The sequence below is a fragment of the Schistocerca nitens genome, chromosome 3 (genome assembly GCF_023898315.1).
Source record: "Schistocerca nitens isolate TAMUIC-IGC-003100 chromosome 3, iqSchNite1.1, whole genome shotgun sequence".
Taxonomy (NCBI): domain Eukaryota; kingdom Metazoa; phylum Arthropoda; class Insecta; order Orthoptera; family Acrididae; genus Schistocerca; species Schistocerca nitens.
Window position 1 is genome coordinate 525844089 of NC_064616.1, and position 23132 is coordinate 525867220.

Here is a 23132-nt window from a genome sequence, read left to right on the forward strand (position 1 = left end):
GCAGATACTGACGGTAACTTACCTAGTACTCACCAGGAAAACTACGCAAGGTTATATTATTTAATTGTAATAAACTCCATTGACCATATATTCTTTTTTTCATGCTAATCTCATAAAATCGTTTGAAGGTACCATTCATTCCGTCCCACTGATTTCCAAGTTCTTTGTCAGTTCTCATAGAATTACATTGTCTAACGAGAACTTGAACTTGCAATTTCTTCTTCGTGAACTTTAATTTCCTTTCAAAATGCCTCATGGGTTTCCTTCACTATTTGCTCAACGTACAGACTGAATAACTTCGTGGAAAAGCTATAACCCTATCTCACTCCTTTCTCAAGTAATGCCTTCGCCTCACGCCTTTATCCCCACACAGTTGCTGTCAGTTTTCTACTCAAGTTTAGATCCTTTATTTTATTACAATGAAATGAACACCCTTAGCTGCTTACAGGCGTTGACATACGTCAACGGGGACAGATGAAAATGTGTGCCCTGACCGGGACTCGATCCCGGGACCTCCTGCTTACGTGGCAGACGCTCTATCCATCTGAGCCACCGAGGACACAGTCCCCCTGCAGTCGCACTATCCTCTGTGTCCTCGGTGGCTCAGATCCAGTCCGGCTGTCGCCGCCGTGCAGTGCGGACATCTTGTTGTTTCCGCCTGCGGAGCGCGCTCGCTCGCTGTTGTTTACATTTCAGCGGCCGTCACTTACGTATCGCTTACGTGCACTAGAACCATGGCCAACCGTTTTAGGAAATCAACATTGCGATTCATCTTCTGCAACGACTATGCGCGACCAAAGGCCTTGGAAGTAGAACGCTTCCTACGCGACATTGCTAAGATCCCAGCTTCCGACATCTTGGGCATCAATTTGTCCATATTAAGCAGTACGGTGTGTCAAAGTCGTCAATGACGCGGTATGTGAAAGAATACTTGTGTCGGTGACCCTTCCAGCTACTAGGGATACTGCCGGGGCCGCCACGTCGCGCTTACAGCCTGACGCTACTCCGGATCCACTACCAACAGCGACGACATCCGACCCCCACCCGCTCGATCATATGGACGTCCCTTCATTTGACGTTCCCGCGACGGCCTTCCTCCCAGAGCGACGCGACTCCCTTTCGTTTTCCGACACAGAGGGACGAACCCGCAAACAACGTTCACCAAAAAAATGGCTCTGAGCACTATGGGACTCAACTGCTGAGGTCATTAGTCCCCTAGAACTTAGAACTAGTTAAACCTAACTAACCTAAGGACATCACAAACATCCATGCCCGAGGCAGGATTCGAACCTGCGACCGTAGCGGTCCTGCGGTTCCAGACTGCAGCGCCTTTAACCGCACGGCCACTTCGGCCGGCTCAACGTTCACCTAAGAGGCGCAAGAGGAGGCGCCGTACAGTCTCGGAACGAGACGGATCACCTCCCCCTGATGCTCCAGAGGCCGTCCGACCCGACGTGGCCTCGGAGGACCTGCACGACGATACGAATGACGCCAACATGACGCCGACTGTGTCTGTGTCGATGCCTACTCTACTGGCTCGCCCAGGTGCTCCTGAACCAATGGACTCCACCGTTGCGACTGCCGCCGAGACGTCCTCCGCCCCTACGACCATCACAGCGACAGCGCCTTCAATGGTGTGGAGTGAGAACGTCGATGAGGACCCAGACCACATGCTGGAGACAGAGTTACCCCAGACGGAAGCATCGTTAAGCCGCTGATAACGCCTTCAGGTGGCGTACGGCACGACTCACTGTTGCTTCGCCCCTCTTCATCCTCCGCTGGTGGAGTTCCCCTCCACGGCGGGGTACGGCTCCAAACCTACCGAATAGTGACGATCAACACTAACACCATTAGCTCACCCGTGAAACCACAACTGCTGCGATAGATATAGGCGTCGGACGTCGACATCGCACTGCTACAGGAAGTACACTTTGCCACACTTCCTGACGTCGTGGGATGTAACACTTATCCTTCCCCTGGTGACCACCTGGGACGCAGCGTAGACATCTACGCCCGAGAAGGCATTCCAGTGGCCGATATCACATACCTTCCATCTGCCAGAGGCACGGCCGTCACCGTCATGGGGACGCGTATTGTCAACATTTACGCTCCGTCAGGCTCCACCCGCAGACGCGACGGCGCGCCCTTCTATTCACAATAAATCGCTCCTTAGTTTCTTGGACCCTTACTTGCTTGGGGGTGATTTTAATTGTGTCTTGCACCCTAAAGATCAAGTGCCACACTACAACACCTGTCAAGAACGGCGTCTTGGCGTCCGAGATCTGTTGCTCCGCGACACTTGGGAAGTTCGGCACGGCGACGCGCCAGGACATACTTACCAGACGAGTCACTCCGCGAGCCGCCTTGATAGGATTTACGTCTCTCGGGAACTCACGCCTGCAGTCCAAGGTGCATAATTTTGGCCCTTGTCCATTTCGGACCACTGTGCCTACATCTGCAACATTGTCTTCCCCAGGCAAGTGGTCTGGCGTTGTCGTGCACCGTGGAAGCTAAACACCTCCCATCTTCATGATCCCGAATGTCTTCAACGTGTTACCGAGACATGGGCCACCTGTGAACGTCGCTTACCTACGTACTGCACGACCTTGACCTGGTGGCTGGAATGTGCCAAACCTGCCAATCGACGTACTTTGATTCAGTATGGAAAGGAAGTTGCTACGTGGCGCCGGCGCACTACCGACTATTTCTACGCCGTTCTCCGCGACCTGGACGCCCAAACGCCCACCCCCGACACCCAGAGGGATCGCAGCAGGATTAAGGCGCAAATTGTAACGTTGGCACGCCATAGACTGCAGGGGGCTATGGTGCGAACCCGATGTCAAGATTCGGCGAACAAGAACATCCCACCATGCATCATATCGCCTCCGATAGGAAACATCGACGACAACGACTCATCACCAAGATCAACACCTGTCGCCGCCAGGCCGAAATCGTCAGTGCCTTTGTCGATCACTACCGAACAATGTACCAGGAGGAGACTTACAACAACCACGCTGAGGAGTCTGTGTTACCACACGTAACTCTCACCCTCACCAGCGACGAAGCGGACGAGCTGATCGAGCCAATTACGCTTGACGAAGTGCACGATGCAATCAAAAAAGGTGCTCTGAATAAGTCATCTGGTGTCGACGGATTGCCGATAGAATTTTATCGCGCTTTCCTCACACTAATGGCGTCACGGTGGACAACGATGTTTCACGAACTGATGACGATGGGGAACGCCGTACCGCCGTCCTTTGTCACGGGAATTATTATACCCATCCACAAGCTGATACCAGGTGTGACGACAGCACAATACCGTCCCCTGACTCTGCTTAACGCAGACTATAAAATTTTTACACGCCTACTGGTTCAAAAATTGCTCTGAGCACTATGGGACTTAACATTTGAGGTCATCAGTCCCGTAGAACTTAGAACTACTTGAACCTATCTAACCTAAGGACATCACACACATCCATGCCCCAGGCAGGTTTCGAACCTGCGACCGTAGCGGTCACGCGGTTCCAGACTGAAGCGCCTAGAACCGCACGGCCAAACACTGGCCGGCGCGCCTACTGGCAAGGCGATTCCGCAAGGTCCTGCCTAGCATTCTATCCCCAGAACAGAGAACTCCGGGTGGCTCAGTTAATATACAAACGGCCACAGGAGAATGTCGTGATTTAATTGCACTTGCAGCGGCGTGCAGCATCCACGCCGCGGTGGTTGCCATTGATTTTGACAGCGCATTCGACAAAGTGCGGCATCTTTTTTCTGTTCTCAGTGATGAACCGCGTGGGTTTTCCACCAGCGTTTATCGACGTCATCCGGCGCTTGTACGGCACCGCCGAATCGCTAATTCAGTTTAATGGCCGTGTGGCGGGACCAGTGGCTATCCGGCGTTCCGTACGGCAAGGCTGCCCACTTTCGACCCTACTCTATGCCATAAGCCTGGAGCCACTTATCGGGAGTCTGACGAGCCACCTTTCTGGTCTCACTTTGCGACGGCACTGTTTTCGTGCGTATGCGGACGACCTCCTCCTCTTGATCCGCTCACGGAGTGAAATACACACGGTACTTGATTTAGTATCAACGTACGGGACTGCAGCGGGCAGTAACATGAATGCGGCTAAATCCTCGGCGATGCCCATTGGACGCGGCCTCTCACACGACGACTTAGTACTTCTCCCGTGTGTACAAAAACTACGATACCTTGGTATCATTTTCACCTCCACTGTGCGCCGCTCCGCTGCCATCGATTTTCGGCGTGCACTCCAAACTATCCGCACGACGGTGCGACAAAATCTTCTCCGACGACTCGATTCATTACAACGTGTCCAATACCTCAATCAACATGTAGCGTCCAGAATGGTCCACATCGCACAGGTCCTCCCGCTGCCATCATCTACTGGACGCAGCCACCAGGCTGCCTTCGGATACTTTCTTACGGCCGGTACGCTCTTTAAGGTCCACTACGACACGCTCACCCTTCCCCCGCTAGCGGGAGGCCTCTGCCTTGTAAATGTGCGACTCCGAGCGGCGTCCTTGTACATGTCCACCATGCACAAGCAGTGGCACGGGGGCACCTCCCTTACGCGCAGCTTGCTGGAAATTCTTGTGCCCGCGACCATAACACCACCAGTACCAGTCGGACACATCAAGCACCATCTGACCATAACACCACCAGTACCAGTCGGACACATCAAGCACCATCTGACGCACATTTCTGATTTCGTCGTCGACTTCAGTTATGCTCACACACACTTACCGACCACGCGTTCTCCTCGACCTAAAGATTTTTACACCCCACTGCTTCATTCCATATCCAGCAACAATATCGTACTGAGACATCCGTCCAAGCGGTGGCCCACATTCTGGCGACATATCCACCAGCCTTTTCTTCCCTCCAGCGTCCGGGCAATATGATACCTAGTCGCTAATGAAAAAATCGCCACAAATCAATGTCTTCACGCAATCGGACTAACGGACTCTCCACTTTGTTCCATTTGCCACCTCATGGATGACGATGTCAACCAACTGACTTGTGCTGCCACCAGTGACGCCTGGAAACTTGGGCGACAGTTCGTTTCCTGTTACCTCCGCGTTCCGCGATTGTATGGGTCAAGGGGTGGACGTCACCTACATGTATAATGATGGCGACAGATCACTCCTCGACTTCTGGCAGTACTTACAAACATCCCACAGTGAAGTCGAGCACCGACCGCGCTACAGCGCCTTTTTTTTCCTACACCTTGTTCATAACAAAAAAAATTGCTCGCCTTGCACGAGTGTAATGTCTTGTGTTATTTTCGTCGGAAGGATGGCATTTCTGTTGTATTTAAGATTCTACCAATAAAGATCTTTTGTTCATTTACCCTGTTCCTGGTAAAAAAAACACAAAAATAATAAAATAAAATAAAAATAAATCAAAAAGCTAATTTGAGGGAGTGATTCAGGGACGGGAGGGGGGAGACATCGCCTCCAGGCCTCGGATTCCAACCCCTGCTTGCCTTGTCTCCAACTACTCATACCTGAACAATCTATATAAGAAACAAAAAAAAAAAAGATGGATAGAGCGTCTGTCATGTAAGCAGGAGTTCCCGGGTTCGAGTCCCGGTCGGTGCACACATTTTCATTTGTCTATATATATATATATATATATATATATATATATATATATATATATATATATATATACCTTTAATTTATGTTCGATTACTTATTGTTTACGAACAGCGTATTCCAGACGACATTGTCGAAATCGTTTTCTGTATTTATAAATGCTATAAATGTGAGTTTGCCATACTTCACTCAATCCTCTAAGATAAATCTCGTCTTCATACACTTCCGCTAACCTTTTTGTAATATAGTCTTCAAGTTTCAGTCATACATATACCAGTTACTGAGAGAAATACATTAAGTCTATCAATCTCCCATTGTAGCGTACAACTCGCCTGCCATCACACCTTTTTATCTTCTTGAAGCTGCTTATCTTTTCCTCAGTGGTTTCAAAATTTATCTATATGCGAGAAATATCTTTTTCATAGCCATTCATGCACCAAATGATTTGCATTTCTCCTCTGTCATTACTGCTTGCCTTTTTACACTTTCTGTCAACATATTTTTCTGATGGCTTTATTCTAACTATCTGTTTTACTGACTACATTTTTACGTTTTCATAAATTAAATTAAATATTTGGCGTGCTATCCAAAGATTTATACTGAGCCTTGTCATTCCTCTACCGCTTTTGCTATTTCATCCATAAAACCCACTGATCCAATACATCCTTTGTATTTCTTTCACCTATTTCAAGCCATTTCGTAATGATACCATAGAAACTTTTAACTATCGTTAGTTGCTTGGACGCAACGTCTTCCCCAGTTGCCGGCCGCTGTAGTCGAGCGGTTCTAGGCGCTTCAGTCTGGAACCGCGCGACCTCTACGGTCGCAGGTTCGAATCCTGCCTCGGGCATGGATGGATGTGATGTCCTTAGGTTAGTTAAGTTAAAGTAGTTCTAAGTTCTAGGGGACTGATGACCTTAGATGTTAATTCCCGTAGTGCTCAGAGCCATTTGAACGATTTGAACCATTCTTCCCTAGTTGGCATGTCATAACAAATGAAGTTTTGGCGGATTCCACATTCACATTTTCTCCTGAAAATGTTTCGCAATTCAAAATGTATTTTTCTAACCTCTGTTGTATCATTATACAATCTATTTGAAACCTTCCGGTTTCACTAGTTCTCTTTCACACGTATACAGCCTTCTTTCATGATTCATAAAAAATGTAAGTAGTAAGATTATATCGTCCTGTGTGCAAAATTCTAAAAGACTGCTTCCCCTTTCAATTTCTTCCCCCAGTCCACGCTTTCTTACAATTTTTCTTTGTCCTAATTTTCCTGCTAACGATTGCTAGTCCGCAATATCAATTATATTATCGCATTCCTTAACTTTGTGAATAATTTAATTTATCTCATCATTACTTTTGCAATCTGTTCATCTGTTGCGATAATACGGATGTCTCGTAATTCTACTGCTTTCCTCAGTCATTATTTTATATCTTTAGTAGTACATAAATTATTTTATGTATTTCGGTTAAGCATTTTCTTCATCTGGCAAAATGAGGGGCTGGTGGTCGTCTCTTACATCTAACCAAACATTATTAACCAGACAACAACAGCAAATGAACAGTGCATAACAATATTAATAATAATATATTAATAATGATTATATACAGCAATAATTATGATAGGTATAGTTAAAAACAGTACATAATAGCAACAATAAATGTAGTAGTTAATATGTCATAATTCAGAATTTTTAGTCTTTCGATAGAGATAGAATACTAGTCGTCACTGATATTTTATCATTATTGAAACAGCGTGCAGATGCTGAACTACAGCTATGAACAAAATCATAACTTCAGACTTATTATTTTTCCATTACATACTTGTCAAATATGTGTACTGGCATCTCACGGAAATACAGGGTGCGCATAATCATATCTTCGCTACTTTAGAGGGCTCCCATGAAAAAGGAGTGATCGCAGAACAATGAAACTTTGTGGGAACATTTGTAAGCACATGCGGAAGGGAAGTGACAAATATACCTTTAAAACAAACACATTTTAATGTCCACATGAGAGGGTTAGGATCTGGTGACTTTGGTGGATACGCATTTTGGAATGATCGGCCAATGATTAGCTTCTCCGAATGTGTTACGTAGTAACCGAGTGGCGTCACAAGCAATATGAAGTGTAGATTCATCGTGCATCAAAACAGTTGATTTCAAAACACATCTCTCCCGCACAGCAGTGATCACATGTTAGCGAAACAGATCACACCAACATGTGCCGTTCACGCTGCATGTCCTTGGTCCTTGGCATTCGATTTCCTCAAAGAAAAATAGACAAATCATGAACCGTGCCGTTACGCCACATACAGTAACGCGTTAACAAGGAAGGGAAATTAATGAACGCTCTTTGGAGGTGACGATCCCCGAATGCGATAACTGTGAGTGTCACTGTCCCAGTGAGTGTGAAATATGTACCAAGGCCACGTTATGTGAACTTCAACCCTTGCAAGAAAAGTACGAGCAGAGTCTACTCGAATGTATACGTCACGTGGCAAAATTTAGTGAGTAATGAGAAGTTTCTACGCATATCATTTCAAAATCGTTCGCAGCACTTCTTCGGGAGGTGAACCATGGAATGTGAAGTGAATCATTGGTCAATCGTTCCAAATCCAACAAGATCACCAGATGTGACCCCTTTCATATGGAAATTAAATTGTGTTTCTTTCAATGATTTTTCATTGCTTATCTTCCACTTGGCCTTACAAATGTTTCCACGAAGTTTCAGTTAGCTGCGATCACTCGTTTTCAATGGGGGCTTTCTCATATAGCGAAAGTGTAATTATAACCACCCTGTATATGACAGCTGTACAGAATGAATTAAATGACGAGAAGAATGGTGAGCGGAAAAGGGAGAAACAACAGGATAAATAAGATACCAAAAATAGATTGTACTAGGAAAGCATGGGCGAGTGTTGATAATGCGACGAGCATATAGGTTCACTGTTGGACACAAGTAAAATCTCTGGGATATGGCGAGAAGGAAGCTATGTGGACGGTAACACATAAAATATTAATCTCATCTAGAAGGCACAGCGGTTCAGGGCAAGGCGCAGGTTGCCTAACAGATTTTTTCAGAGTCGTTTGGTTGAAATGGAAAAGGAAGTGAAGAATAATTTAGTGTTACGTGTAGGTACAGCCAAGGTGCTGTACGTTTCTGAATTTGTACTGCAGTTTTGTAATGATCATACGTATTGAGGAGAGGTATTAAGGACACCAGTGATTAAAGACATCAAAAGAAAACAAGTGTAGAAAATTCGTCACCGGTCTGGTCGCATCCGCCCTAACTCAGCGTAGGAAGGACAAACAATCAAGTGTCACACACATAACTTACGCAAGCTTCCATAGCTTCCTCGAGTGGTCGAGATTTTCCACTACCTGCTCCGTGTTGAACTACGTCACATTAGTAAATAATTCAAATGGTTCAAATGGCTCTAATCACTATGGGACTTAACATCTCAGATCTTCAGTTCCTTAGACTTAGAACTACTTAAACCTAACTAACCTAAGGACATCACACACATCCATGCCCGAGGCAGGATTCGAACCTGCGACCGTAGCAGCAGCGCGGTTCCGGACTGAAGCGCCTAGAATCGCACGGCCACAGCGGCCGGCAGTAAATAGTTGACAAGAAGAAAGAGGATACTAATATTTAGTATTAGTACACAACAGACTCCAGCAGAGTAGAAGGAAATTCAGAACTGAAAGAGAAGGCAGCTGAGGAGGTTCCACATTCGTAACTCGTCTCAGCAGCTTGTGAGGTAAGGGGCGAGTTGTGCCGCCCTGAAAATATTCTACGTTCGGAGTTGGCGATGAGGCACGGGGCGCTCGGTAAGACGAGGATCGTCAGCAGCCGCGTGGTGCCGAACATTAGCCGGAGCAAGAAGCGTAGTCCCAGTGCGTGGTCCAGGTCGACCGCGTGGCTGGGAATTCCATGTTGACGCTGCATCGAGGACTGTGCTTTGTGTCGATGAAGGAGATTTGTATGCTGGGAGTGCCAAAGATGGCGTACTTTGTGAAACCATAATGGCAGAGAGTTCACAGTTCATGTGGAAATTAATATTAGCCAGAGGAATCATGATACCTTTAAAATAAACATGTACGTTGCCATTATTAGCACGACGATTCTGATGGTGTAATCAGATTTGCAATATCTTCATAGTCTTAAGTTTAGTATCTGACTGTAAATTATACAAGTGATACCGAGCAACGAATTTCCAAAATCTAAATGGTTCATCCGATTTTGTCAACCGACATGTCTTTAGAAACCTATCAGTGTAAACCTAGATTGGTATGAATTACAGCCATTTAACTTGAATAGTACATCAGTTGCTGGAGGTCAAAGTGGCTGATTACTATTGATCGCATCAGGCCATAAGTACTCCACTGTTACACGAAAAAACGGTAGCAGAATGCTTATAAATATATTTATTCGTCTATGTCTTTGTTTATATCTGATGTATAATATTCATGGCGAAGTTGGTCAAATATTTAGTGTGTTTTACAAAGCACAGAGACATTAGGCTACTGGCCTATTTTTGTTTCTATTCCTTTGATATACGCTTATTCGATGTGTTTATGTCTTTAATAATGTGTGTTAGAGCGTGTTTATGGTCCAGCTGTAGGAATATTTATTTAATTCCAAGTTATTTAAATGTAAATCCAGTACTTCGTATGTGTTTCAAAATGTTGGCGAGTGTGCGTTGGTTTGGAGACATGGCGGGAGCGCTCTAGCCAATCACAGCGCTCGTTACTACAATAAGCGACTACTGAAGTCAATGTAGAGACTGGATGGAAGTGGGGGATGAACATAGGGTCGCACGGGAGAGAGGAGTGCTGGACGGGAAGGCGCGACGGACAGTCGCAGGAAATACTTGAAGAGCGTTGAGCAGTTTGCGCGTGTTTGCGGGAGATACAAATATTTCGTAGTGTTGACTTGTGCACTTCTGAGATTTCCGTGTCTTCTGCAGTGAAGACATAGTATGTATTTAGAAGTGAATATCTCGCGAGCTATGTTGTTGTTCATAACTAATTAGATGAAGTAGGAATATACTGTTTCCCTGTTAATCAATTTATATTTTATTTAATTGCTGGACCATCGATACCAATAAGTGTTTTGCAGTAATAAACGGAATTCTTGAAGGTACTTCTGCTATCATACTCATCATTTAAAGTAGTTAAAAGCAGTACCAGCAGATTTTATTTAATTGCAATCTCTCATTTATAAATGTATACGTTACATTAAAAATTTGCAATTGCTGTGTGATAGGAACCTTCGACCTTTCGATTCAAGTGTATATTTATATTCTATATTGTAGACTCAGCAGTATTTGGCTTGTAATGTAGCAACTACGTATCCCAGCCCCTAGACAACGAAAACAGCCAAAACTTTTAATATTTCAACTCTGAGTCTGAGGGTACGTGGTTGAGGGCCACCATATTTTTTAAAAGCTCGCAAGCTGCAGAAGAAATATACTGATCCTTGAACTGGAAAACGGAAGAAGGATTACTTGTTAAGGCAGAATACAAGATGAACCCTTATTCTGCTGATAACGCCGTCCTGTGCCCACTGGTGCACACAAACTTCAACAAAAATCGAACACTGAGTGAGAGTAAATTAAAAAGTCGATAATGAAAGTTGTGTTGAAAATTACCAACACATAAATAAGAACAATTTGTACAATTTAACAACGTACTGCATGTGTTCAGTCCATTTGACAATGAGAGATTGGTTATCAAACAAAAAAACATAAAATTAATAATAATTTGGTGTGTGTTTGATAATCTAAATACAGGTTTCAGAGCAACCGCTGCGGGTTCTAATAAACCTCGATATTACTAACGTTCCACATCCGGCATGGATTGATGTGAAAACGACTGAAAAAGTGAAAGTTGCGTAGCAAAGAATGGAGATATGCATGATAGTAGTTACTGAAACTGAAAGGAAAACAACAAATGGGAATCAAATGGAAGTATGAGGCACATGCAGCCAAACGGACTGCTAGTGGATGAGCCACGGATGCTCCTTCTGGCATTCGACGAGGCTGGAACAGCGAAGACTACGATATCGTGGAAGATGTTGTGGGGGAGTAGGAAACATGTGGGAGTGACAAAGATTCTTATCACGGAAGGCAATGTAGTATGGAAAATTTTGGAGGAAGAAGAGAAGGAAGAATTAGATTTAATATCCCTCATGCCAGGACGTTAATAGAGACAGAGCACATGCTCCAGTTTGACAAGGATATGGAAACAAACTGGCCATGTTTTTTTACCGGGGATATATCCGAAATCTGCCTCAAGTGACTCGGGGAAAACACGGAAATTCTGAATCAGGATGGATCCATAGAGATTTGAGGCTCTCTGTACATGATGGGGAGTCTACTGTGCTGTCCAACGTGTGACCGCGCTCGGTAAGTGTGGAGCTGTCCAAAAATGGAATAGAAATTTTTTTCTAGATACGTTTCTTTTATTCGAGAATGGTGGTTCAGTACGTATTTTTGTAAAGTTAGTCTGATATACAAATACGTGAAATATTATGCTTTCCCAGCTCTAATAGGACACCAAAGATAAGGAATTATGAGAAAAATAATCATATTAGCCATGGAACAGTAGTTTCTATTTAGAGACGCATGAAGTAAGAGTGAATACACATCAAATGCTCTTGTGGAACGAATAAGTAGTGTCGTAACTTTTTACTTGTACGCACTAGTCTACTCAAATCGAACTAAGCGCCATCAAATGTGAAATGTGTACTTCAAATGTGAAATGTGTACTTCCTGTGTAGTAATTAATTTTAGGCTAATATCCTTAGTTTCTCTCTGATACTTTAGCGAAATGATGTGCAGCATTTAATTACGGCGCGCAGTATTGCTAACCAGAATAAAATATTCGCTTTTGTCTATGGTATCCACATTTAATCCTGCAGGAACTGGCCTAAAATGTTATTATCTTACGTGACGAAACGTTGCAATGCATACCTCCATCCATCTTCCGTTCTTTTGTGAGACCTATCTGCTTTTTGGCAGCCGGAGAAAAGTTTGAGTAAGTCGCTTCTCCGAAAGGAAACCGAAGTTATAATTGGAAAAGTCTGTTATCATTTTCGCGAATACTCCGTTTCCGGAAGTGAACCTCCGAACACAACAGTGAGTATAAATTCCTATCTTATGATACATAATCTGTCACAAGAGCTACCTATGTAAACTGAGTTGTGTTATGCACTTGGAAAAGAAAAATGAACAACTCAGCAGATGTTGGTAAGATTTAAGAGAATATCGTGTGTGAAGTGGTTACAGTAAAAACAGACGGAATGGAAGTACCAGGAATTACGCCGTATTACGAATGGCTTTTAGAGGCTTAAGTATCTTAGAAATACGCTGTCAATAGGGGCACTGTGAATCTCATTAACCTGTAATCACTGAAGTTTCTAAAAGTAACATTATCTACGTGATCCCGTGGATTTTGTCCGCTTAGGAGCAATATAAGTGCCAAGACACGTGACCACTTCGTAAAAAAATAAAAAATAATTTTAAAAAAATACGTTTTACACGAAGGAATTGCGGAAAATTTTGAATATGAGGAAACCGTTTGAACAATTACGCAATCGTCTGAAATATGCACAAATATTACAAAGAATAGTAAGATACTGGAAAATCGTAACATATTAATGTAAAGTAGTTTCTTCTTGTGTAGTATTTCAGAACATTAACATCAGCGAGTAAAGGTATACCAGAATCAATGAAATCTAGATGAGAACATTTCAGATTGACGAATATCTTACTTTCGTTGAGCAACTATAGTATTTTCCAATGCCTCTTAGGGACACGTTAGCAACACTTCTTTCTCTAATCAAACTCTTCTAAGGCACCTGACTTTAATTTTTCACCTCTGTAGTCAACAAGTTGAAGCTCTTAGTTAAAATGAAATGGGTCGGTCATACGTTCTTCTTGCATCTTATGAATTCGCCTGGGAAGGACCGAAATGTAGCAGTTGAGTGGTAGCATTTTCCCCAAGTAAAATGCTAGTAACGACGTCGATCAGGTAATGTATTTCATATGTCCACTACGCAGTTGTCAACCTCATTCCCTGAGGGAGCCTTCAAGACCATAAACCATACTATTTTCGGGCAAAAATTCAAGCCTTCTACAATATCATTTTACATGAAAAGAAATTTTCAGGGTTATCTGATAACGTATCCATTGCATTATAAAAGTGTGTTAAGAAGACGTTAATTATTTGGGTCACGTGGTGGTAGAGTCATATCTTAGTATAAAAGGAAATCTGTTATCTTGATATAATATGGATTCGAAGACGAGTATGTCTATAAAATCTCGTACCGGTTTCAAGAAATATTAGCCAAACAGACTACCCTCCACTGTAGACAATGGGGTTCAATGTTTCATGCTGGACTCTGGAATTAAATAAATGGTAATCATATTCATACCACAGGGCTGGACGTTATTATTAAAGCGCATTGCAAAATAGCTATAAACACTGTTTCTAATTAATGATTGCCACTGAGAATTTAGGTATAAATACATGATATAGACTGAGATCTACAGGTCACGGACCGTTAGGTAGCAACAGTATCGTTCACATTGCGTTTTCGTTTCAGAAGTGTGTAAAGTGACAAATATTGAAACAGAGCTTTATAGTTGTTGAATCTGAACTACTACATTGAAAGCGCTTTCTAACTAGTATTTTACTGGTTCTCGAAGTGAGGAATTGAAGCAGGAAATTCACTGCTTCTTCAGCTACAAAATCATGACTATGATCAACGGCAGCTATTCTTGCTGTCATTCCAGCTTGTACGAGGTCATATGGCAATTCCTTCCGTCGGGGAGCTTGTGATGTGATGTGCGTGGTGATAATGTAAGAGCTTTTCACTATGTGCCAGGTTCTACAGTATGTGATATCAGTGAAAGCCTACGCCTATATGATTTGTAATGTTTTTATGCTATTGGCTTTAAATGGAGTATATCCAAGCAGCGTTAGTATATGATGTTGCTTTATTTTCTGATGACGTTCCGAAGACAGAGGTACAGTACAACAGTATATTTACATAAGCACTAAATACCCACTTTTCATAAATTCAAATGAAGCAGTAAATAACGATTTTAAGAGATCAGACTAACTAAGTGATATTACACTCCTGGAAATGGAAAAAAGAACACATTGACACCGGTGTGTCAGACCCACCATACTTGCTCCGGACACTGCGAGAGGGCTGTACAAGCAATGATCACACGCACGGCACAGCGGACACACCAGGAACCGCGGTGTTGGCCGTCGAATGGCGCTAGCTGTGCAGCATTTGTGCACCGCCGCCGTCAGTGTCAGCCAGTTTGCCGTGGCATACGGAGCTCCATCGCAGTCTTTAACACTGGTAGCATGCCGCGACAGCGTGGACGTGAACCGTATGTGCAGTTGACGGACTTTGAGCGAGGGCGTATAGTGGGCATGCGGGAGGCCGGGTGGACGTACCGCCGAATTGCTCAACACGTGGGGCGTGAGGTCTCCACAGTACATCGATGTTGTCGCCAGTGGTCGGTGGAAGGTGCACGTGCCCGTCGACCTGGGACCGGACCGCAGCGACGCACGGATGCACGCCAAGACCGTAGGATCCTACGCAGTGCCGTAGGGGACCGCACCGCCACTTCCCAGCAAATTAGGGACACTGTTGCTCCTGGGGTATCGGCGAGGACCATTCGCAACCGTCTCCATGAAGCTGGGCTATGGTCCCGCACACCGTTAGGCTGTCTTCCGCTCATGCCCCAACATCGTGCAGGCCGCCTCCAGTGGTGTCGTGACAGGCGTGAATGGAGGGACGAATGGAGACGTGTCGTCTTCAGCGATGAGAGTCGCTTCTGCCTTGGTGCCAATGATGGCCGTATGCGTGTTTGGCGCCGTGCAGGTGAGCGCCACAATCAGGACTGCATACGACCGAGGCACACAGGGCCAACACCCGGCATCATGGTGTGGGGAGCGATCTCCTACACTGGCCGTACACCACTGGTGATCGTCGAGGGGACACTGAATAGTGCACGGTACATCCAAACCGTCATCGAACCCATCGTTCTACCATTCCTAGACCGGCAAGGGAACTTGCTGTTCCAACAGGACAATGCACGTCCGCATATATCCCGTGCCACCCAACGTGCTCTAGAAGGTGTAAGTCAACTACCCTGGCCAGCAAGATCTCCGGATCTGTCCCCCATTGAGCATGTTTGGGACTGGATGAAGCGTCGTCTCACGCGGTCTGCACGTCCAGCACGAACGCTGGTCCAACTGAGGCGCCAGGTGGAAATGGCATGGCAAGCCGTTCCACAGGACTACATCCAGCATATCTACGATCGTCTCCATGGGAGAATAGCAGCCTGCTTTGCTGCAAAAGGTGGATATACACTGTACTAGTGCCGACATTGTGCATGCTCTGTTGCCTGTGTCTATGTGCCTGTGGTTCTGTCAGTGTGATCATGTGATGTATCTGACCCCAGGAATGTGTCAATAAAGTTTCCCCTTCCTGGGACAATGAATTCACGGTGTTCTCATTTCAATTTCCAGGAGTGTATATGAGAGAATAAACACTTACTTTTCTACAGGGTGTTCAAAAAAGTGTTGAATACTTTGAGAGGTAATAGTATTCATCGAAACAAGAAAAACAAGTCTAATAAACATGGGACCGAAATTGCATACTTTCTGAGACAAATCCAATAAACACAGGCCCAGAAACGCATACTACCTGCGATAAACACATGTTTACAGGAGGTGTTCAACGTAGCGTCCATTCCTGACAATGCATTCCTTTCCCTCCGGCTAAATAATGACGCACCATTTGAAGTGCATTCGGTTGTTGTACCTGCTGGCAGGCACTGAAGATTCGACCCTGTGCTATCCGAAAATCGTTGATTGGCGTGGCGTAGACCAATTTCTTCCAGTGTCCCCATAACCAAAAGTCTAGAGGATTGGGGTCAGGGGAACTAGAGGGCCAAGGTGTGCTCCCCCCTCCGACCTGATGGTTAAGCGTGTCAGTGTCAGACTACAAACCTAAAGTTCCGGATTTCGATCTTGGCAATGTATTAGAATTTTTGCTAATTACTTACCGCTTCTTTCACGCCTGCAGAATGTATGGATATGTGAAAAATACCAGTTTGCACTGCGGTTTGCAACCTTTCTAGGTTCCCCTGTACGGCAGTTGCCCCAGATACGCCAGTTCAAATGCAAGGATGTTCAGGCTCTAACAGTACCATACCTAATTCAGCATTGTAGAGATCGGTCTAATCTTAGGATTACGAACAGTCTATCTTTCATTCTAAATGGAGATTTAGTTGCTTTTGTGACTGTTATAAATTTATTTATGTCACATAATATCACTGTCTAGTAAACGATGCCATAATGACTGTTGTTGCCTTCAGTCTGAAGACTGGTCTGTCGCACCTTGCACATTAGTCTTCCCTGTGCAGGTCTCTTCATCTCTGCCTAACTACTACAGTCTACATCCATTTTATCCTTCTTACTGTAGTCATGCCTTGTTCTTCCGCTACATTTTTACCACTGCTTCCTCTAACCACACATACGCATCCCCCCATTACCAACTGCTTGATGCTTCAGGCTGTGTCCTTTCGATGGGTCCTTTATTTTAGTCAAGCTGAACGTTATTCTCCGGAATTCGATTCAGTATCGATTAATTATGTATCCAATATACTCGTCTCATCTTCAGCATTTTCCTGTAGTTTCACACTTCAAAAGGTTCTGTTCTCTTTGTGACTGAACTGTTTATCGTCCACGATTGAGTTCCATACAAGGCTAAGCTCAAATAGTTTCTTTTATCTCATCTTACATTGTTACTTTCTTCATGATTTGCAGTACAGTGGGGTTTTGTTCAACTAAGGTGAGTCTTGGTATGTGTCTATCTTGTCTTCGACAGTGTGTCCATTACGCTTCTCATATTAGTTCTCCCACATCCCTGTCTTTTTTTTTTTTAATTATTGTTAGATATGTTCCTACACTACCTCTACATAGTTTTGTGGTAGTAATACAGTACTCCCATTCCCAAACATCCTTTTCTTTCCTGCAATGCACTTCACTTACTCCCACAATATCTGACTTCAACTCTCTTTCCTAATCCTCTAGCGTACCTAAAAAATCAAGGATTCTAACATTCTACGGTGTGATCCGTAGGTAGCCAAATCTGTTTTTCTTTTTTACCTCATGACATTATCCTTCTGAGTAGTCTCCACCCGGGATTATTGCACTTCCGGGGTATTTCTCTAAGCAGACGTCATCATCATTAAGCCATACATCAGGTCTGTATGTCTTCGGGTAATATAACAACTGAAGTTTCCCTCTGCTTTCAGTTGTTCGCAACACCAACATATCAAGGCCACAATAGCTAATACTACAATTGTTGTTCAGCCGATCATCCAAGCTATTACCCCTGTAACTACAGAAATAGTTTCTGCCCATCTGCCCCAATGTTGCAGTGATAGAATGTCACTGGACTTCCGCTTTCGTTGTTCCTCAGATCGATACCAAATGAAATATTACATTAAGGAAACCTTAAAAACACAAAGCGGTCATGAATAGCTGGATCATATGCTCCTTTGTGGCTTCAACGGAAGTGTTTAAACTCAGAAGCGTTTTTCTGGAGCTACTCTGCAGTAATTCTGGACGTGTGGATCATCTCATTGTCACGGTGGAATTGCCCAAGCCCGTCAGTATGCGCAGTATACATGAATGGATTCAGTTGATCAGAAGGATGATTACGTGCGTGTTATCTGTCAGAGTCGTATCTAGACGTATCGGAGGTCCTATATCACTCCAACTGCACACGCCTCACACCATTACAGAGTGTCCACCAGCTTGAACAGTTCGCTGCTGACATGCAGGGTCCACAGATTCCTCAGGTTGCAACCCGTACACGTCCATCCGCTCGATATAATTTGATACGAGGCTCGTCCGATAAGACAACATCCTTCCAATCATCAACAGTCCAATGTCGGGGGTGACGGTCTCAGGCTAGGCTTAAAGCTTTGTGTTGTGCAGTCATCAAGGGTACACGAGTGGGCCTTCGGCAACGAAACCCCAGCTCGATAATATTTCTTTGAATGGTTCACACGCTGACACTTTTAATGGCCCAGCACTGAAATCTGCAGCAATTTGCGGAAGGGCTGCATTTCTGCCAGGTTGAGCCATTCTCTTTAATCGTCATTGGTCTGTTTTTGCAGGATCTTTTTCCGGCCGCAGTGATGAAGGAGATTTGATATTTTACCGGATTCCTTGTATTCACGGTACAATCGTGAAATGGTCGTACGAGAAAATCCCCACTTCATGGCTACCTCGAATATGCTGTGTCCCAACATTCGTGCGCCGACTATAACAGCACGTTCAAACTCGCATAAATCTTGATAAAGAGCCAGTATACTGGCAGTAACCGATCTAACAACTGTGCCAGACGCTTGTTTTCTTATATAGGCGTTGCCGACAGCACCGCCGTATTCTGCCTGTTTACATATCTCTGTATTTGAATCTGCATGCCTATACCATTTTCTTTGGCTTTTTACTGTATCTCGCACACGAGGTGGAACAGTTTTGTCATAGCTAGTTGTATTAGTTATGAGGTGTCAGTAGTTTAGGGGGGAGGTCGTCTATTCCGTAGATTATGTTTTGACTCATGTTTTTCACTTCTCTGTCAAATGCTTCTCGCAGTATGATATCTCCCGTCTCATCTTCGTCCACTTCCTCTTTCCTGTTTAACGCTGCATTTAAATTCATCTCCCTTGTATAGTTCCATTATATATACCGTTCAACTTTCACTTCTTTTCTTAGTACGAGTTTCCATCTGAGCTAGTGATAATCCTACAACTGCTTCTCTTTTCTCGATAGGCCTCTTTAAATTTTCTGTAGGCGATATCTATCTTTCCTCAAGTTGCTGCAGCCTTGCGATTGTCCCTAGCCATTCTTGTCTCGTCATTTTGCTCTTTTTGTCTGTCACACTATTCCTTTCCTTTCATCATTTAAATTAAGTACCTCCTGTGACATCCAACTATTTCTTCTAGGCCTTGCCTTGCCTTCTCTGCGCCTTCACTACTTCATCTCTTAAATCTAACCATTCGCCTTCTGCTGTATTTCCTTCTACTGCTTCAGTCAATCGCTGCCTGATGCTCGGTTTGAAACACTTAACAACCCTTGTATCTTTCAACTTGTCCAGATCCCAGCTACTTACTTTGCAAGCTTTTCTCAGTTTCTTATTTTTAATCTACAGCTCATAATCAATAAATTACGGACAGAGTCGCATCCTTGCATGGAATTATCGTACAGTTTATAATCTGGATTAGAGGTCTCTTCTTATCATTATATAATCAATATGAAACATTCCAGTGTCTCCAGGACTCATACACGTATACAAATTTATTTTATGATTCTTAAACAAAGTGTTAGCCATCATTAAAATGTGCAAAATTCTACCAGGCGGATTTCTCTTTCATTCCTTTTCCCCAGTTCATATTCTCCTACCATATTTCCATCTCAACGTTTTCCTACTATCGAATTCCTGTCATCGAAAACATTTAATTTATACTGTAGTTACATAGGGACATCAATAATGCCAACCCAAAAATTCACATCATCCTTAAAACTGAAACACCCAAAGAGATACATTTACTAGACTCCACAATAGAAAACAAAAGGCACAGACTCCATTTCCCATTATATATAAAATGTCCATTTCACAGTACAACAATTCACAACAGTTCAAACCATCTGACAATCGAGAAACAGGGCAGCCTCAGATACTTCCTACACAGACTGACAGGAATTCCAATGGAGAAATACAGCTGAACAGAAGGACTAAACTTGACCAGACAGAGAGCCATAGAAAACGGTTACAAAATAAACACTGTAGATTCATTGTACCATAAAGTAAAATAACACGGACAACAGCAGTACAACACAACACATCACATGGCTCACAAAGCACATAAGATAAAGAAACTACAACCAACCGGAAACTACGAAATGGCTCTGAGCACTATGCGACTTAACTTCTGAGGTCATTAGTCGCCTAGAACTTAGAACTAATTAAACCTAACTAACCTAAGGACATCACACACATCCATGCCCGAGGCAGGATTCGAACCTGCGACCGTAGCAGTCCCGCGGTTCCGGACTGAGCGCCTAGAACCGCTAGACCACCGCGGCCGGCTCCCGGAAACTACGGCACACAGTGATAATTGACAACAAAATGACGCATAGGACAGGAAGCATTATGAGAAAAAGAGGAGTACATGTGGCGAATAGAACAAGTAATACACTACAGAGCCGGCCGCTGTGGCCAAGCGGTTCTAGGCTCTTCAGTCCGGAACCGCGCTGCTGCTGCGGTCGCAGGTACGAATCCTGCCTCAGGCATGGATGTGTGTGATGTCCTTAGGTTAGTTAGGTTCAAGTAGTTCTAAATATAGGGGACTGATGACCTCAGATGTTACGTCCCATAGTGCTTAGAGCCATTTGAACCATTTGAATACACTACAGAAATAATTTCCAAAACCATAATAGATAAATTCAACAAAGCTGGTATGTAACAGCTATTATGTGAAGAGTGTGATTCAGAATACACTGAGGTGACAAAACTCACGTAATTGCGATATTTACGAAGATGGCGTTAGTATCTCTCACACAAAGTATAAAAGGGCAGTGCACTAGCAGAGCTGTCATTTGCAGTTACGTGAGTCATGTGAAAAGGTTTCCGGCGTGATTATGGACGTACGAGAATTAACAAACTTAGAAAGCGGAATAGTAGTTGGAACAAGACGCATGGGACATCCAGTTTAGGAAATCGTTAGGGAATTCAGTATTCCGCGACCCACAGTGTCAAGAGTGTGCCGAGAATACCGAATTTCAGACGTTACCTCTCACCACGGATACTGCAGTGGCCGGTGGCCCTCAGGTCACGAATGAAAGTAGCGGCGTTTGCGTAGAATTGTCAGTGCTGACAGACAAGCATCAATGCGTAATACAACTGCAGAAATCAATGTGGGACGTGCAATGAACTCCTCCGTCAGGACAGTGCGGTGAAATGTTGCGTTAATGTGGTATGGCAACAGACGATCGACGCGAGTGTCTCTGCTAACAGCACACAGCGCCTCACCCGTGATGGAACATTCTAGACACGTCGAATGGGTTGGCCACCCAGATCGCCTGACATGAATCCTATCGAAAATTTATAGGACATAATCGAGACGTCAGGTCGTACACAAAATTCTGCATCGGCTACACTTTCTCAATTATGGGCGGCTATGAGGTAGTTTGTCTCAATATTTCTGCAGAGGGACTTCCAATGACTCGTTGAGTCCCTGCCACAAGTCACAACCGACCAAACAGTACTCTGCAACAAAACATTAACCAACACTCTAAGCGGACTATTAACCGACAAGCAACGAAACGCAAACACACATGCACACATGCACCACACAAACAGAATTAAAATAGACGAATCAAATTCAAACTTCGCGGTCGTCAATTCAAGGTAGAACTATGAAACAAGCGACTGTCAAAATCTCATAAAAACGTAAGCTGTAGAGTTTTACAGCAACGTAACAAGATCCAGAATTCACCAATGAGCAGGAGATACCGTTAATAAACGCTATTAAAAAGACGAAGCGCAATCCATACACACCAAACCACGGCAAATAGCTCTCGATACTAAAGCCTGACAAATTTCTGTTGATGTTCACACGCAATTATAAATAAACAGGTAGACGGGGTGAAACACAGAGAGCGATACTTTATTTACAGCTTGTACACGAACCAGACGATGGCTATAAAATTTCTAGGCGAAGGAATAAGCACCTTCAAGTTTGGCGACGGCATTGTAGTTCTGTAAGAGACATAAAAGGACTAGGAACAGCCGTTGATCAAGATGGACGGGGTTTTGAAAGGAAGAAATAAGATGATCTACAACAAAAGCAAAACAAGAGTCACGGAATGTAGTCGAGTTACATCAGGCGACGCTGGGGAACTTACATTAGGAAACGAAACACTAAAAGTAATAGAAGAGTTTTGCTATTTGGGCAGCAAAACAACAGATGATGGCCGAATTAGAGACTGGTAATGGCACGAGAAGTGTTTACGAAGATGAGAAATCTGTTAATGCCGAATATAAATTTATGTGTTAGGATGTCAATTTTGAAGGTCTGGTGCGTAGACTTATCTGGAAGCAAAACGTGGACGATAAGCTGTTCGGATAAGAAAAGAATAATAGAAGATTTTCAGATGTGGTGCTACAGAAGAATGCTGGAGATCTGATAGGTAGATGGCACATTTAATTAAAAGGTACTGAATAAAACTGGGGAAAAGATGGTCATGGCAAAAGTTAACTAAGACAAGGCATCGGTTTATAGGATACATTGTGAGACATAAAGGATCATCAACTTAGTATTGGAGGGGCGTGCGAGGGGTAAAAATTGTAGAGGAAAACCAATAGATAAATACAGCTAGTAAGTTAAAATGGAT

General features: G+C 43.9%; 1 non-coding gene across 1 annotated transcript; it reads right to left on the reverse strand.

Annotated features, from left to right (window-relative positions):
* Nucleotides 1–485: 485 nt before the first annotated feature.
* On the reverse strand, nt 486–560 carry Trnat-cgu (transfer RNA threonine (anticodon CGU)). The gene has a single exon. It is a non-coding gene; the product is annotated as a tRNA-Thr (tRNA).
* Nucleotides 561–23132: the final 22572 nt, after the last annotated feature.